Raw genomic sequence first — 17,738 nt, 5'->3', positions numbered from 1 at the left:
GGATATAAATTGTAGGAGTTCCGTCAGGGTGGTAGGAAAAATTGTTAAATGGACACAAACCTTCTTGGAAGGCCAGAGGGTCTTGCAAAACCCTCAGAATAGGCTTTGGCTGAAGGCAGCCAGATTCTCTTATCCGAGGCCTGAAAGCTTAAGTTAAATAACTAGGGGATGTAAAGAAACTGATCTAGGTAAGTTAGTTTACTTTCTGGCCTTTAATCATCTGTAGGACTGTTGCCTCCCAGAGGGCAACCATGTTAATTATCCAGAAGTCTGTTGGCTCAAAGCCTTTCTCATTAAATCTATACTGCATTTATTCAGTAATGCCCACAGTGCCAGCTAGTGAGGGCCGTGGCTGCTGACTCTTCACAGCATCCTTCTCGGTGTCTGTGAGTGGCCCAGACACCTAGCCCACTCTGTCACTGGATATCTGTGTCTGAGTACATTGGTTCATCCATCATTGGATCAGGGTCTGCAGGTCTGACCTGATACATTGTAGATAAAGTTGCTTAAAATTTAGTACTTTTATAGTCATATCTACCAGAACAACATTGCAAATTATACAAAATTAAATATAAACCCATAAAGTTCTACATGATAAGGTAACTATAAGGTTCTACAGTTTTGTAATGTAAAGTAGGAGAGAACAAGTCATTGTGTTAATAGAGTGCTTGTTAGGAAAACCTGTGTTTTATTGGTGAGGAGATGATCAGAGGGACTCAATGTGAACATCAACAAATTGCCTATATAAGATTTCTTGTCTTGGTTTTGGCATGAGAGTAGGAATACAACAGGCTAAAGGGTATTTTGAGAAGCAAGCCCTTGAGGTAGCCACCAGCTAGTTTTCTCTTGAAAGCATTTGGGAGAAAGTAATCAGCAATCAGGAGAAAGTAATCAGGAGGACATGAATTAACAGCTTTTCTAGAGGAATTTGAAATACAGAATGAAGGCATTAAGAGGTATTCTAAAGTCCAAATTGCTACAAAGTAGTAAGGCTTGCAAATAAGAAGATAGCTCAAAAACCACAGGGAAAATTGGGATATAGCACTGTGAGTGGTTTTTTAAATTTACTTTAAAAAAAAATTTTTTTTTTGAAACAACATCTTTTTTTTTTTTTTTTTTTTTTTTTGAGACGGAGTTTCGCTCTTGTTACCCAGGCTGGAGTGCAATGGCGCGATCTCAGCTCACCGCAACCTCTGCCTCCTGGGTTCAGGCAATTCTCCTACCTCAGCCTCCTGAGTAGCTGGGATTACAGGCACACGCCACCATGCCCAGCTAATTTTTAGTATTTTTAGTAGAAACGGGGTTTCACCATGTTGACCAGGATGGTCTCGATCGTGATCCACCCGCCTCGGCCTCCCAAAGTGCTGGGATTACAGGCTTGAGCCACCGCGCCCGGCTTGAGATGACATCTTGCTGTGTTGCCTACACTGGCCTTGAACTCCTGGGCTCAAGCAATCCTCCTGCTTAACTTCCCAAGTAGCTGGGACTACAGACGTGTGCCACTGAGCCTGGCTGACTACTGAAGGTGATTTTTAAAAATCCGATCCTTGTATAGGTACAACCCTTTAAATTTTGTCCAGGTGCAGTGGCTCACACCTGTAGTCCAAGCACTGTGGGAGGCTGAGGCAGGTAGATCACTTGAGGTCAGCAGTTTGAGACCAGCCTGGCCAACATGGTGAAACCCCATCCCTACTAAAAATGAAAAAAAAAAAAAAATCATTAGCCGGGCATGGTGGCCTGCACCTATAATCCTAGCTATTCGGGAGGCGGAGACAGGAGAATTGCTTGAACCTGAGAGGTAGAGGTTGCAGTGAGTGAAGATTGCGCCACTGTACTCCAGCCTGGGCAACAGAGCAAGGCTCTGTCTCAAAAATAATAAAATAAATTTTATGAAATCCTAGCCTTGTACAGGTACAGCCCTTTAAATTTTATTTTAGGCTAGACATAAAAACTTTTGTGTTAGAAAACCTAGTTATGTATTAGAATAAAAGACAGTCCGGTAAAGAAGGCATCTGCGGCTGGGGTTCCCTGTAGCCATTGGCTGCCGCAACTGCTGCTCTGATGCTGGGGTGCCCCTGTCCCGGGAGGAATTGCTTCCTGTGACGTAATAATAAATATATATTTGTTCTCTTTCCCTGTTTAGGAGTCTTCAAAGTTTAAGGTCTTTCTGCATGCTAATGAGATGACTGGTACCTGGGGGCTCTTAGATAATCTCAGGATGGTTCCCAGGGGAACCAACCACGTGATTAGAAGCTAGGAACTTTCCACCCTGCTCCCCACCCTCTTGGGAGGGGAGAGGAGCTGGAGATTGAGTTAATAATCATCATGCCTGCATGATGAAGCCTCCAAACAACTCTCTAAAGTACAGAAGTTCAGAGAGCTTCCAGGATGGTGAACATGTGGAGATGCTGGGAGGGTGGTGTGCCCGGAGCAGGCATGGAAGCTCTGCACCCCTTCCTGAGTACCTTGCCCTATGCAGCCCTCCCCTCTGGCTGTTCCTGAGTTGTATCCTTTTATAACGAACTAGTAATCTTCTAAGTAAGCTGTTACTTCATTTCTGAGTTCCATGAGCTAGCCAATTATTGAACCCGAGGAGGGGGTCATGGGTTTTATAGCTGGTCAGTCAGAAGCACAGGTGGCATACTGGACTTGCAAATGGCATCTGAACTGGGTGGTGGGGGGCAGTCCTGTGAGACTGAGCCCCTAACCTGTAAGATCTCACACCCCAACTAGACAGCATCAGTATTGAATTAAACTGTAGGACATCCAGTGGTGTCCACCAAGAAGTAGAGGATTGCTTGGTGTGGGAAACCCCCCACATTTGGTCACCGGAAGTTCTGCATGAGTCGAGAATACAAGCGTTTGTCCCAGAACACAAGTTTTCTCCTGAAAGGTGACTCTGAGAAGACTGAGGAGAAGCTGGAAGAGATTGACAACAGGAGCTAGATGAGACGCTGTTGGAAAGACTGTGGGGTCTGACAGACATGTTTTTGGAGAGGGTTTGATCTCCAGCCAGAGCCACTTTTAACCTCTCCCTCTTCATACCTCAAAAAACATACAGGTTTTCCAATCCAGCCTTGCAGATTGGGCCTATTTCATTTTTGACCCTGGTTCTTCCTGTTGCCTTTGAGCCTGAAAGGTCGTAAATGGAGTCAAAGCAGCAGCTGCAGCAGCAGCAGCAGATACTTCCAGGGCCTAAGCCTGCTGTCAGGAGGAATGGAAAGATCTAGATTGTTACTGCTCTATTTGAGGTGTCTTGGTGGGAAATCTGAAATTCAGCATTGTTTGACCTACTGATTATGTGGATTATTTTTATTAATTTTTTTTAAACTTCGACACATTGATCTACCTAAACTTGGTGGGGAGAAGAAGTCTCCCTCCCTCATCTCAGGAAAGATTTCCAAATTCAGCAGTGCCCTCCATGCTGTCAAAACGCCTCATGGCTCTGGTGTGAAGCCACCACTGTCTCTTCCCAGCGCATTGGAGAGGAAGAGGGAGGGCCTGCAAGGCTTCAACCACAGGATGGGGACTGTGGAGGACAGATCAAGAGCACATTTCCTCAGTGCACTTTGGCCATTAGACGTGTGTATGTGTGATTTTTTAAAAAGTCGCTTCTCATTTTTTTTTGTCTTCAAATATTTAAAATGGGCCGGGTGCAGCGGCTCACGCCTTTAATCCCAGCACTTTTGGGAGGCCAAGACCGGCGGATCATGAGGTCAAGAGATTGAGACCATCCTGGCCAATGTAGTGACACCCCATCTCTGCTAAAAAATACAAAAATTAGCTGGGCATGGTGGCGCGCACCTGCAGTCCCAGCTACTCAGGAGGCTGAGGCTGGAGAATCGCTTCAACCGGGAGGCGGAGACTGCAGTGAGCTGAGATCGTGCCACTGTACTCCAACCTGGTGACAGAGCGAGACTCCATCTCAAAAAAAAAAAAAAAAAAAATTAAAATGTTTTCAACCGAAAAAAAAAAAAGACATGTATGTATCTGTGCCTTTAAAGACATATTACATACTGTATCCACAAATTTATCTGTTAGTAGAAAAACCATAGGATGAATCAAATTCTCTCTTATGAGTTCAGACCAGGCATAACCTATGAATAAAAAGGTTCCTAATCCCTCTTCATCATCATTAGCATCATTCTTTATCTTAACTATAACATATAGAAAGTAATATATTTGATATTCATATAACACCAGGAAATAACAGACATTAACCCTTCACCATATGTGTGCTAGAACTTTTTATTTTTTTTATATGCATTTCAGCTACAGCTACAGCTCCTGACCATCTGTTCCATTTTGTCCCTGGAGTTAACCTCTTTTTTAACTTGTCATTTACATTTATATTTTTAAACTGCTATTATGTGTGTTCATATCTAGATTCAAAACAGTATTATTTTTGTGCTTGCATATGTGTATGTGATTTACGTTAGTGGCATCCCACTGTTTCTAACCTCTTAGGACATTTTTTACAGTCAACATTGTTTTGAGATTGATCCCTATTAAAGCATATAGATCCAGTTCATTCATTCCCATTTCTGTATGGTAGTAGTAGTGAGTGGGTTCCGTAAGCTCAGAAGTTCAAGACCAGCCTGAGCAATGTGGTGAAACCCTGTCTCTACAAAAAAAGAGAAAAATTAGCTGAGCATGGTGTGTGCCATTGTACCAAGAGACAGACCATTCATCACACAGGTCCCAGGCTGGCCACTGGGTGGCACACATCTGCAGATCTCAATAGCAATAGATGAGAATTGATGTTGAAAGCACAGTTCACAGTAGTTTGATCAGACCTTGTGACTGAACCAAGGCAGGTAGATTACCTGCTAAAAAAAAAAAAAAAAAAAAAAAAGCGTTAACATTTCCCACAGGTTTTAAACAAGGTCCAGAGTCTCATAATATTCAAAATTTCCAGGATAAAACTCAAAAGCATTTTAAGAACCTGGAAATCTCAACTCACATGGGAAAAACAATCAACAAATACCAATGCTGAGATGACACAGATGGTAGAATTATCTAAAAAAGATGTTAAAGTACCTATTACAAAAACGCCATGAGTAAATGTGAACACCGTTTAAAAAATGAATGAAAAGGCAAAAAGCCTCAAGGAGGAAATCGAAAATATGAAGAAGAACCAAATGGGAATTTTAGAACTGAAATATATAATAACCAAAATTTAAAAGTTATTGTGGCCAGGCATAGTGGCTCACGCCCGTAATCCAAGCTACTCGGGAGAATCGCTTGAACCCAGGAGGCGGAGGTTGCAGTGAGCCAAGATCACGCCACTACACTCCAGCCTGAGCGAGAGAGGGAGACTCTGTCTCAAAAAAAAAAAAAAACAAATTGTTTTTAAAAAAAGTTATTGCATGAGCTCTGTATTAAATTACTACCATGGCTGCTATAAGAAACAGCTACAAATGTAGTGACTTAAAACAAGACACAGTATTATGTAATGTAATGTGTTCTGAGACTGAGAAATGTGAAATGAGTCTTACAGAAGTAAAATCAAGATGTCAGCAGCTTTGAATTTCTTCTGGAAACTGCAGGGAAGAATCCATCTCCTTGCTCTTTCTAGCGTCTGCAGGCTGTCATCAATCCTTGGCTCAAGGCCCTTTCCCTCATCTTTAAAGTACATCAGTCTCGCTGGACACAGTGGCTCACACCTGTCGTCCCAGAACTTTGGGAGACCAAGGCAGGAGGATCATTTGAGTCTAGGAATTTGAGACCAGCCTCAGCAACATAGTGAGACACCATTTCTACAATAAAATTAAAAATCAGACAAACGTGATGACACACACCTGTGGTCCCAGCTACCCAGGAATCTGAGGCTCACTTGAGCCCACGAGTGGAGGCTGAGTGAGCCATGATTGCGCCACTGCACTCCAGCCTGGGCAACAGAGTAAGACCCTGTCTCAAAATATAAGTACGTAAATAAAGTGCTACATCAGTCCAACCTCTGCGTTTTGGTTTCTCACATTCCTGTCTCCCTTTTATAAGGACCTTTATGATTATATTGGGCCCACACAGTTAATCCGTGATAATCTCCCTCTCAATATTCATAACTTAATCACATCTGCAAAATCCCTTTTGCCATGTAAATTCACATATTCAGAAGTTCTAGGAATTAGTACATGGACATCTTAGGTGGTCATTATTCTGTCTACCACAGGCTCAACAGCAGAACAGAGATGAGAGAGGAAAGAGTCAGTCAACTTGAAGATAGATCAATAGAAATGATCCAATCTGAAAAACAGAGAAAAAAAGATTGAAAAACTGATCCCAGAGCCACTGGGATCTGTGGATAGAATACTAAAAAGACTCAATAGTTGTGTCATTAGGGCTCCAGAGAAGAGGAGAAATAATTCAGTGCAGAAAAAGAATTTGAAATAGGCCGGGCGCGGTGGCTCAAGCCTGTAATCCCAGCACTTTGGGAGGCCGAGGCGGGTGGATCACGAGGTCAAGAGATCGAGACCATCCTGGTCAACATGGTGAAACCCTGTCTCTACTAAAAATACTAAAAATTAGCTGGGCATGGTGGCGTGTGCCTGTAATCCCAGCTACTCAGGAGGCTGAGGCAGGAGAATTGCCTGAACCCAGGAGGCAGAGGTTGCAGTGAGCCGAGATCGCGCCATTGCACTCCAGCCTGGGCAACAAGAGCGAAACTCCGTCTCAAAAAAAAAAAAAAAAAAAAAAAAGAATTTGAAATTGTGGCTGATGAAAGACATAAATCTATAGATGCAAAAGTTCAGTGAATCCAAAAAGGATAAGTCCAAAGAAAGCCCATCCTAAACACATCATAACTGCTAAAAATTAAAGTCAAAGAAAAAAATCTTGAAAGCAGCCAAGGAAAAATGATACATTACTTATAGGGGATCAATGAGTTATATGACTGTGGATTTTGTTTTAGAAACCATGAAAGTCGGCTGGGCGCGGTGGCTCAAGCCTGTAATCCCAGCACTTTGGGAGGCCGAGGCGGGTGGATCATGAGGTCGAGAGATCGAGACCATCCTGGTCAACACGGTGAAACCCCGTCTCTACTAAAAATACAAAAAATTAGCTGGGCATGGTGGCGCATGCCTGTAATCCCAGCTACTCAGGAGGCTGAGGCAGGAGAATTGCTTGAACCCAGGAGGCAGAGGTTGCAGTGAGCCGAGATTGCGCCATTGCACTCCAGCCTGGGTAACAAGAGCGAAACTCCGTCTCAAAAAAAAAAAGAAAAAAAAAAAGAAACCATGAAAGTCAGAAAGAAATGGAACAGCACTTTTAAATACTGCAAAGACCACGTATTTTAACTTTATTTTATTGTTGCGAAAACAGGTCTAGAAAGATGAAGTGTTGTCTTGAATCACAAAGCTCATTAATCCCATTCCTAATACAATGACCACTTTTCTACCATGCTATGGTTTGAATGTGTCTTCCACAGTTTGTGTGTTGGAAATTTAATCCCCAATGCAACAATGTTGAGGGGTGAGACCTTTAAGAGGTGATTAGGTTGTGAGGAATCTAAATCTGTTTTGTATTGCTATAACAGAATACCACAGACAGGGTAATTTTTTTTGAAGAAGAAGAAATTTATTTCTTACAGTTCTGGAGGCCCATGGGACTAGGCTCCTAATAAAAGGGTAAGTTAGGGCCCCCTTCCCCTTTATGTCTCTGTCTCTCTGTCTCTCTCTGTCTCTCTCTCCCCAACCCCTGTCATATCTTTCTTTCTTTCTTTCTCTCTCTCTCTCTCTCTCTCGTGTTCTCTTGACTTTCTGTTGTCTGCCATGGGATGACAGAGCAGAAAGGCTCTCCCCAGATGTGAGCCCCTTGACCTTGGACTTCTCAGCCTCCAGAACTGTAAGAAATAAATGTCTTCTTTTTTTTTTTTTTTTTTTTTTTGAGATGGAGTTTCACTCTTGTTACCCAGGCTGGAGTGCAATGGCGCGATCTTGGCTCACCGCAACCTCCGCCTCCTGGGCTCAGACAATTCTCCTGCCTCAGCCTCCTGAGTAGCTGGGATTACAGGCATGCGCCACCATGCCCAGCTAGTTTTTTTGTATTTTTAGTAGAGACGGGGTTTCACCATGTTGACCAGGATGGTCTCGATCTCTCGACCTCGTGATCCACCCGCCTCGGCCTCCCAAAGTGCTGGGATTACAGGCTTGAGCCACCGCGCCCGGCCAAATGTCTTCTTTAAAAAAAAATTACTCAGTCTTCTGTTATTGCAACACAAAACAGATTCAGATGTACTGATGCAGCATCCTTGGTTTTTCTGAACATGTGTTAATACATTGTTTTAGCTGCAAGTAACAGAAAACCGCTCTTACCAGCTCAAGCAAGAAGGGAAACAATGAAAGGAAGTCAGGGTCCCTGATGGAACTCAAGATCAGGAGTACAAATGAGCATCAGGGATAAACTGAATTTGGAAAGAGGAACTCGCCTCATATTTGTCTATTTCTGTCTCCACATTAGCTCTACTTTTCCTTGGAACTCAAACTATTTTCCTAGTTCATATGACAGAAAACCAAGAGCTGTTTAGTATTACAAGTTGTAGGCCCAACCCCAGACTCTCACTGGGTCCCAGCTCCAAAGTTACCCTAGAAGACAGAAATTGTTCCCACTTGGTTTTAGATGTGGACTTACTATAATCAGGGGTTAGTGTAACCATGTATAAAATGGCTACTTTGGCCAAGCATGGTGGCTCACTCCTGTAATCCCAGCACTTTGGGAGGTTGAGGTTGGTGAATCACTTGAAGTCAGGAGTTTGAGACTAGCCTGGCTAACATAATGAAACCCATCTCTACTAAAAATGCAAAAATTAGCTGGACATGGTGGTGGGCACCTGTAGTCCCAGCTACTTGGGAGGCTGAGGCAAGAGAACTGCTTAAACCTCAGAGACAGAGGTTGCAGTGAGCCAAGATCATGCCATTGCACTCCAGCCTGGGTGACAGAGAGACTCCATCTCAAACAACAAAAAAAGGCTACTTCCATGGTAAACCTATGGTTATGGTCAGAGGGCAGTTTCTAAGAAATGAGTCAGAAAATAAGAGGAATATAAATCATGAACAACAGGTTCTCAGTACAAGAACCTGGTATTTTTATTTTTTGCCCTTGACACACATTTCTCTAGGGCTTCTTTTTTTTCAAAGATGGAGTTTCACCATACTGGTCAGGCTGATTTCGAACTCCTGACCTCAGGTGATCCACCCACCTTAGCCTCCCAAAGTGCTGGGATTACAAGCATGAGCCACCACGCCCGGCTTCTCTAGGGCTTCTAACAGACTGCTCAAAAATATTTTCTAGGTTTATTGACTTTATAAAATCTACTTACTTGCATATTTCATCATTAAATGAAGTTTTCCAGTTTTCCTTCTCACTAGAATATTGAAACAAGTTCTCTACTGCATGGTTTTGTCAGTGAATGCTAACATTTCCGCAGAGGGAAGGGAATTTCTACTTCCCAGAAGGATATATTCTCTGTTACCTCTCCCTCTCACCCAAGCAAAAGGTGACTTAACATCACTTTTCAATGTAAGGGGAACAGAGAAGGAACAGACTTGGAGAATGAGCTCTGAGTGCTCCCTCTTTTGGAGTGGCCAGTCCTCCATACTTGTCCTCAGCTCCCTGTCCCCAGAGAAGTAGACTTGGAGATGGCTTGTTGTGCCAGTGACTGAGTTAGTAAATTCAGTTCAAGGAGGATGTATTGGGAAGAACACTTGGCTCAGATCGGAATCACCTTCTCTCACTCAGCTTTTGCATGAATGAAGCTGATTGTGTTCTCACTCAGCTTTTCCATGAATGAAGCAGACTCAAATCTGCTTTCCCATTGGTGACCCCTTCCCAAACTGTAACACATAGTTGTTGACTCAGAGAGAAAACTGTTCTTCTTTCATGGAGTAATGCTACCTATCATCTTGCAGCCATCCAGGATTTGTATAATACATCTTATATTTTTCTAACATCAGTCATCTTCTCTTATATGATTTCAGGATTTTTTTTCTTCGAGACAGAGCTTTGTTCTTGTTCCCCAGGCTGGAGTGCAATGGCATGATCTCATCTCACCACAACCTCTGCCTCCCTGGTTCAAGCGATGCTCCTGCCTCAGCCTCCCAAGTAGCTAGGATTACAGACATGCACCACCACACCCGGTTAATTTTGTATTTTTAGTAGAGACAGGGTTTCTCCATGATGTCAGGCTAGTCTCGAACTCCTGACCTCAGATGATCCACCCGCCTCAGCCTCCCAAAGTGCTGGGATTACAGGCGTGAGCCGCCACGCCTGGCCTATGATTTCAGGATTTTATCTCACACTTAGGTAGATCATCTACACCTCCAAAATTATAAAATAATTTTCATTATATAGGTTTAAATAGATGGAGAATGGTACCTAACAGGTACTGAAGTTTATAATATTATCACCCTGAATTATACATTAAAATTAGGCAAGACCCTGGTTTAAAGGGTTTGAAATTATTTTATCTTTAGAAGAAATAGTTCTTCTCCACTCTAATCTCCTGGTCTCTCCATAGGTTTATTTGCATAAAAGGTTAGCATAAAACTTTTGTGAAGTCCCCACATCTTATAAGAATTAAAGAAAGCATCAGAAATTCCATGAGTTTCTTCAGCTTCTCTAAGTTGTGCCCTTGAGGTACATAGCTTTAATATAAAAGCTGAAGCAGGGTTTTCTGAACAGTCCCAGACAGCAAATATGGGATCTCATTGTAGTGTCCAGAGTTAGATACTTAAATTATGGATCTAAGACTGTCATTATTTATTCTGAATAACTTTGTACCATTTCTTACATATTTTAACGTCAAAAATATGTTTTTCCTATAAAAACATATATAATGCATCCAGCTTTTTGTTAAAATACCTCTTCTTGTCAAATATTTCACAGATCAGTAATTTTATGGCATCAAACAGTTTTGAACAGATTCTTTCTATATTAGAGTCTTCTGCATCAGCCGAGGGTTGGCTGACTAACTGTTACTGGAATTGTGCTGCAGCTGGGTGAACAGCTGTGCATTTCCCCTTCGCTCTATGCACATCCCGTGACGTGGCCACTGCCATTGGCCAAAGCTTGGTAAGCACCCAGCAGAAATCCTGTATCACATAATAGCCATCATGGCCTCCGTATCCAAATCATATTTGTGCAAATATACCCAGATCCCCAGTCAGAATGGCTGTTATTAAAAAGCCAAAAAAATAACAGATGCTGGCAAGGTTGTGGAGAAAATGGAATGCTTATACACTGTTGGTGGGAGTGTAAATTAGTTCAGCCATTGTGGAAGACGGTGGCAGTTCCTGAAAAACCTAAAGACAGAAATACCATTCTACCCAGCAATGCCATGACTGGGTGTATACCCAAAGGAATACAAATCATTCTTTTTTTTTTTTTTTTTGAGATGGAGTTTCGCTCTTGTTACCCAGGCTGGAGTGCAATGGCACGATCTCGGCTCACCGCAACCTCCGCCTCCTGGGTTCAGGCAATTCTCCTGCCTCAGCCTCCTGGGTAGCTGGGACTACAGGCACGTGCCACCATGCCCAGCTAATTTTTTGTATTTTTAGTAGAGACGGGGTTTCACCATGTTGACCAGGATGGTCTCGATCTCTTGACCTTGTGATCCACCCGCCTCGGCCTCCCAAAGTGCTGGGATTACAGGCTTGAGCCACCGCGCCCGGCCAAATTATTCTTTTATAGACACATGCAGCACTGTTCCTAGTAGCAAAGACAGGGAATCAACCTAAATGCCCATCGACAATAGACTGGATAAAGAAAATGTGGTACATATACACCATGGAATACTATGCAGCCATAAAACAGAATGAGCTGTCCTTTGCAGGGACATGGATGGAGCTGGAGGCCATTTTCCTTAGCAAACTAACACTGGGACAGAAAACCAAATGCCACATATTTTCCCTTATGAATGGGAGCTAAACGATGAGAACACGTGGACACATAGAGGGGAACAGCACACACTGGGGCCTTTCAGAGGGTGGAGGGAGAGGATCAGGAAAAATAACTAATGGGTACTAGGCTTAATACCTGGGTGATGAAATAATCTGTACAACAAACCCCCATGACTCAAGTTTACCTATGTAACGAACCTGCGCTTTCATCCCTGAACTAAAATAAAAGTTAAAAAAAAATACACCAAGATTCAATGTCAGGCTCATAGAGGCAACTAATGTGTGGCAATCCCAGAAGTTTCTTTTTTTTTTTTTTCTTTTTTAGACAAGATCTTGCTCTGTTGCCCAGGCTGGAGTGCAGTGCAGTGGCATGATCACAGCTCATTGTGGCTTTGACCTCCTGGGCTCAGGTGATCATCCCACCTCAGCCTCCTGCGTAGCTTGGGACTACAAGCTTGTGCCACCACATCCAGATACTTTTTTGTGGAGATGATATTTTGCCATATTAAGGTTTTGCCATGTTGTCCTGGTCTTGAATTTCTGGGGCTCGAGCAATCCACCTGCCTCGGCCTCCCAAAGTGCTGGGATTATAGGCGTAAGCCGCCACACCTGGTCCCAGCAGTTACTTTCTATAAGAAGTAATGGAGGCCAGGCGCGGTGGCTCATACCTGTAATCCCAACGCTTTGGGAGTCTGAGGCAGGTAGATCATGAGGCCAGGAGTTTGAGACAAGCCTGGCCAACATGGTGAAATTCCGTCCCTACTTAAAATACAAAATTAGCCAGATGAGGTGGCACATGCTTGCAAACCCAGCTACTTGGGAGACGGAGGCAGGAGAATCACTTGAACCTGGGAGGTGGAGGTTGCAGTGAGCCGAGATCACATCACTGTACTCTACCCTGGGCAACACAGTGAGACTCCATCTCAAAAAAAAAAAAAAAAAAAGAAGAAGAAGAAGTAATGGAGACCTGGTCCAGTGGTGGCTCACGCCTGTAATCCCAACTACTTGGGCGGCCTGAGGTGGGAGAATTGCTTTGACCCAGGACTTTGAGGCCAGCATGAACAACGTAACGGGACCCTGTCTCTAAAAAATAAAAATGAAATAAGGGAGACTGCTCACTAGCAACCTTCACAATCCATGTTTAGAGGTGTCTAGGAAGCAACCTAGGAGTTCAGAGAAGCTGCCAGCCATTAAAAACTTAGTTTCCGGCCGGGCGCAGTGGCTCAAGCCTGTAATCCCAGCACTTTGGGAGGCCGAGGCGGGTGGATCACAAGGTCAAGAGATCGAGATCATCCTGGTCAACATGGTGAAACCCCGTCTCTACTAAAAATACAAAAAAAAGTAGCTGGGCATGGTGGCGCGTGCCTGTAATCCCAGCTACTCAGGAGGCTGAGGCAGGAGAATTGCCTGAACCCAGGAGGCAGAGGTTGCGGTGAGCCGAGATCGCGCCATTGCACTCCAGCCTGGGTAACAAGAGCGAAACTCCGTCTCAAAAACAAACAAAAAAAAACTTAGTTTCCAAAAATCATTTTGTATATTGGAGGGACAAAGGCCAATCACCTAATGGTTCACTTTGGACTTGGGAGTCGGTAGGTGGCAGCAGCAAGTCCCTGTTCACCTGAACTCTGCTCTATGACTAAGATCTGATTCAGCCTGTGGGTGCTTCCTGACACCCCATGAAGCTTGGGCAAGTCTAGAGGACTCTGAACCTGATTGGTCCATAAAACTGTAATATTTTATATATATATAGTTTTTTTCTTTTTGAGACGGAGTCTCATTCTGTTGCCCAGGCTGGAGTGCAGTGGTATGATCTTGGCTCACTGCATCCTCCACCTCCCAGGTTCAAGCGATTCTCATACCTCAGCCTCCCAAGTAACTGGGATTACAGCCACCCGCCACCAACCCCCAGCTAATTTTTTTTGTATTTTTAGTAGAGAGGGGGTTTCACCATGTTGGCCAGGATGGTCTTCAACTCCTGATCTCAGGTGATCTGCCTGCCTCGGCCTCCCAAAGTACTGGGATTAGATTACAGATGTGAGCCACTGCACCTGGCCAGATTTGATATTTTTATTAAGATCTTTTCTGATACAGAATACAAAATTGAAAAATACAGAAAAGTAGAAAAACATACCAAATCCTACCATTTCGTTACAATCACGGTTTATGTCTTGGTATATTTCATTTATTGATTGATTTGATATAAATATTACCTAAGGCCTCCAATGCACGGTGCTAGGCTCTGGGGGGTACTGAGGTAAACTCAACACTTTGGAAAGCTTGCAGCATTTCCCTCCAGTCTTTTTCTAGATACTTCTGTACATGCAAAAATGTTTCAAGCTTTTCTAAAATTATAGGAACAGTCTAAAAAGTGTAAAATAAATCTCAAATCTTTCAGTAGTTTTGGACACCTCAGCTTTACTTGAACTAGGAATATGTTGTTCTCCTTGCTAGTCTCACTATTAGTCGTGAACTCAAAGTGGTTAAGATGAGAGATGAGTTGGGAATTAATTAGGGAAAATTATGTTCTAGGAGTGGAATATGGAGGACTGCTCCAGCTCCAACTCCATCAGCTTGCTTTCTCTTTTCTTTTTTCTTTCTTTTCTTTTTCTTTTTCTTTTCTTTCTTTTTTTTTTTTTTTTGAGATAGATTCTTGCTCTGTCACCCAGGCTGGAGTGCAGTGGCGTGATCTTGGCTCACTGCAAGCTTCACCTTCTGGGTTCGAGACCAGCCTGGCCAAGATTGCGTAATACTGACTACTAAAAATACAAAAAATTAGCCGGGTGTGGTGGTGCAGGCAGCCAAGGCCAGACTGGACCTTGTGATCTGCCCACCTCAGGCTCCCAAAGAGCTGGGATTACAGACATGAGTCACTGTGTCTGGCCAACTATGCTTTTAATACTAAATGTAATCAATATTTTATATTTTGATAAGTAGCAGGTGAGAAAGAGTATCTTCTTATTTTGATTTGTATGAATGTGAACTCTGTTGTTTTAAGGCCTCTGAGCTTACTTATTTGATGCTGCAAGCTAATTTCTTAGTTTCTGAGCCCACTTTTCTCTTTTTTCTACTTCTGTCCTTTCACTAATTATACACTGGTTTCTTCATTCTTTTGTTCTTTCCAGAAACATGTATTTATTCTCTTCTATGTGTCAGCAGTGTTAGGCATTGGGATTACACAGATAATTATTTGTAAGACATTGTCCCTTGGATCAAGGAGATCATTATAACAGAGGACACAGACATATCAAACTATTTCTTTTTATTTTATTTATTTATTTATTTTGAGATGGAGTTTTGCTCTTGTCGCCCAGGCTGGAGTGCAATGGCATGATTTCAGATCACTGCAACCTCCACCTCACAGGTTCAAGCAATTCTCCTGCCTCAGCCTCCTAAGTAGCTGGGATTACAGGCACCTGCCACCACCCCTGGCTAACTTTGTTTTTTAGTAGACACAGGGTTTTCCCATGTTGGGCAGGTTGGACTCGAACTCCCAACCCTAGGTGATCCACCCACCTTGGCCTCCCAAAGGTGGGTGGATCACCTGAGGTTAGTGAGCCACCACGCCCAGCCATTATCAAATTATTTCTATTCCTTCTTCAGTGAATTGCCTGTTCCCATCTTTTGCCTATTTTCTATCTTATTGATATGAACACTAGAAGAAAGTTCCTATGTTGAGAAAATTATTCTTTTTAGGCCAAACTTAAAACGTTTTTAGACAGTCAAATTTATTACCTTTTTGGCTTCTCAGTTTTATGTCTTATTTTAAAAAACCTTTCTCACTTCAAAATTATTTCACGAAATAACTTGATAATTTCTTCTAGTATTTTCTCGGATCCTTTTTTACATTTAAGACTCTAGGCCAGTGCAGTGGTGCACACCTGTAATCTCAGCTATTTGGGAGGCTAAGGTGCGAGGAGAGCTTGAGCCCAAAAGTTTGAGGCTATGGAGAACTACAATCATGAGCTTTGATCATGCTACTGCACTCTAGCCTGGGCAACAGAGGGAGGCCTTGTTTCTAAAAGAAAGAAAAAGAGCGAGAGTGAGAGTAAGCGAGGGATTGAGAGAGAAAGAAGGAAAGAGAGAGAGAAAGGAAGGAAGGAAAGAGAGTGAGAAAAGAAAGAAAAAGAAGAGAAAAAATAAAGAGAGAAAGGAAGGAAGGAAGGAAGGAGAGAGGAGGGAAGAAAGGAAGGGAGGGAGGAAGAAAGGGAAGAAGGGAGGATTCTGGTCTATCTGGAAATTATTTTAGAGTAAAAATTAGTTCTCATATTTTTATCTTTTTTTTTTTTAATTTTTATTTTCCAACCTTGACTCTTCAATCAGTGATCCAGCTTCTGAGGAGTTCCAGAACAATCCAGATTTCCCAGGTCCTTGGGAACATGACTGAACCTGGCTTATTGACATGTTGCTGGTTGTGACTTCAAACCCCTAAGCCTCTCCTGCCCTCTGAGCTTTTGGTCCAGAGCCCAAGAGGAGCCTGAGCATCATTCTCACTGGAGCACGTGGGCTTCCGGTGGCCTCCCACAGAGACCTGGATCCTCATTTGACTCCGAGTCTCAGGCTGTAGCGCTTCCTCTGTAACTGTAGCCCTGGCTCCCTCCCCTCTTCCCTCCCATCCCATCTGCACACCAGCTCTTCTCTGCAGAAATTTGCATCATGGGCTTGTAGGGAAGGCTTCACTGAGCCATGGTCTGTTCAGCTGCCCCACTGCTGCTCCTGGCCACGACTCTTCCCCTGGTGGGGTCACCAGTTGTCCAAGCATCCCAACCCGTAAGTGAGACTGGGGTGAGACCCACGAAAGGTCTGCAGAGGTGACAGTGGGGACCTCCGGTTGGGAGAGACAAGGCATGGAATGAAAGGTTAGATAGCAGGGAAGGGCGGAGGGGAGAGGAGGTGGTGTGTAAGGAAAGTGCCTGCTTTGTCATGCGGTCTCTGAGAACTCAGTCTTGTTCTCCTGGGTGTGGGGGATAGTTTCTGTTTCCTTATCTGAGTCCCTGTAAACTTCCATGACACCTGCTGCACTTGGGATAAAGCCTTGTCCAGTCAAGCTGGCCATTCGAAAAGAAAAAGAAAAGCTTTGTAGATTTGGGAACTATTGGCATAGAGGATGGGAGAGAATCTGAGGAAAGGCATCAGAGTCTATACGGTGCTTTTCTATCTGCGCTCTCTCCAGTAGATAGCTGTATCTATGCCTGTGTCTGTATTTATATATCACTAAGCCGAAATCTATCTATACTACTAAATCTCTATCTTCATGTAAATATATATCTGTATGTGTATCTAAATCTGTCTACATCTATACCTTGTTTTAGACATGCCCTCACCATGTTGCCCGGGCTGGACTTGAACTCCTGGGCTCAAGTGATCCTCCCACCTCAGGCTCCCAAGTAGCCAGGGCTAAAGGCACATGCCACTGTGACCAGCTTATATTCATATCTTAACCATATTCTTATCTATATCAATATCTGGTATTGGATAGATAGCCACACGCACAGGCAGGTGCAAATGGACAGAGCTCAGGTCTGTGGCACTGGGAGCCCCTCCAGATTTCCTGGAGGAAGGACTGCCTGGTTCTCTCTCCTTGGCCCAGCTCCTTCCTCACCACCCTACCAGACAGACCCTTCCCTGCCTGCCCCATCCCCCTATCTTCTAGCTTTGGCCCATGGCCCAAGAGACAGACATTGTGGGCCCAGACCTCCACCCTCACCCTGACAGAGGAAGAGTTGGTGAGGAAATAATGTACAGGAACCAAAGACTAAGGAAAGAGGCTGCTCCTCCTGCTGTCAAATCCTACAGAAGGAATAAGCTCCCCAAGCGCCTGGGCCCCAGCTCTGTCCAGCCCCACTG

At 43.6% G+C, this 17,738-nt stretch overlaps 1 protein-coding gene across 1 annotated transcript in view; it reads left to right on the top strand.

Annotated features, from left to right (window-relative positions):
* ADGRF3 (adhesion G protein-coupled receptor F3) overlaps positions 1 to 17,738 on the top strand; it is a 40,715-nt gene that overhangs the window by 12,864 nt on the left and 10,113 nt on the right. The gene's annotated exons all lie outside the window — the stretch shown is intronic.

Source organism: Saimiri boliviensis, chromosome 1, assembly GCF_048565385.1.
Source record: "Saimiri boliviensis isolate mSaiBol1 chromosome 1, mSaiBol1.pri, whole genome shotgun sequence".
In the NCBI taxonomy this organism is placed as follows: Eukaryota; Metazoa; Chordata; class Mammalia; order Primates; family Cebidae; genus Saimiri; species Saimiri boliviensis.
Note: the sequence above shows the minus strand (reverse complement) of the source record. Positions and strands in the feature narration are given on the sequence as shown.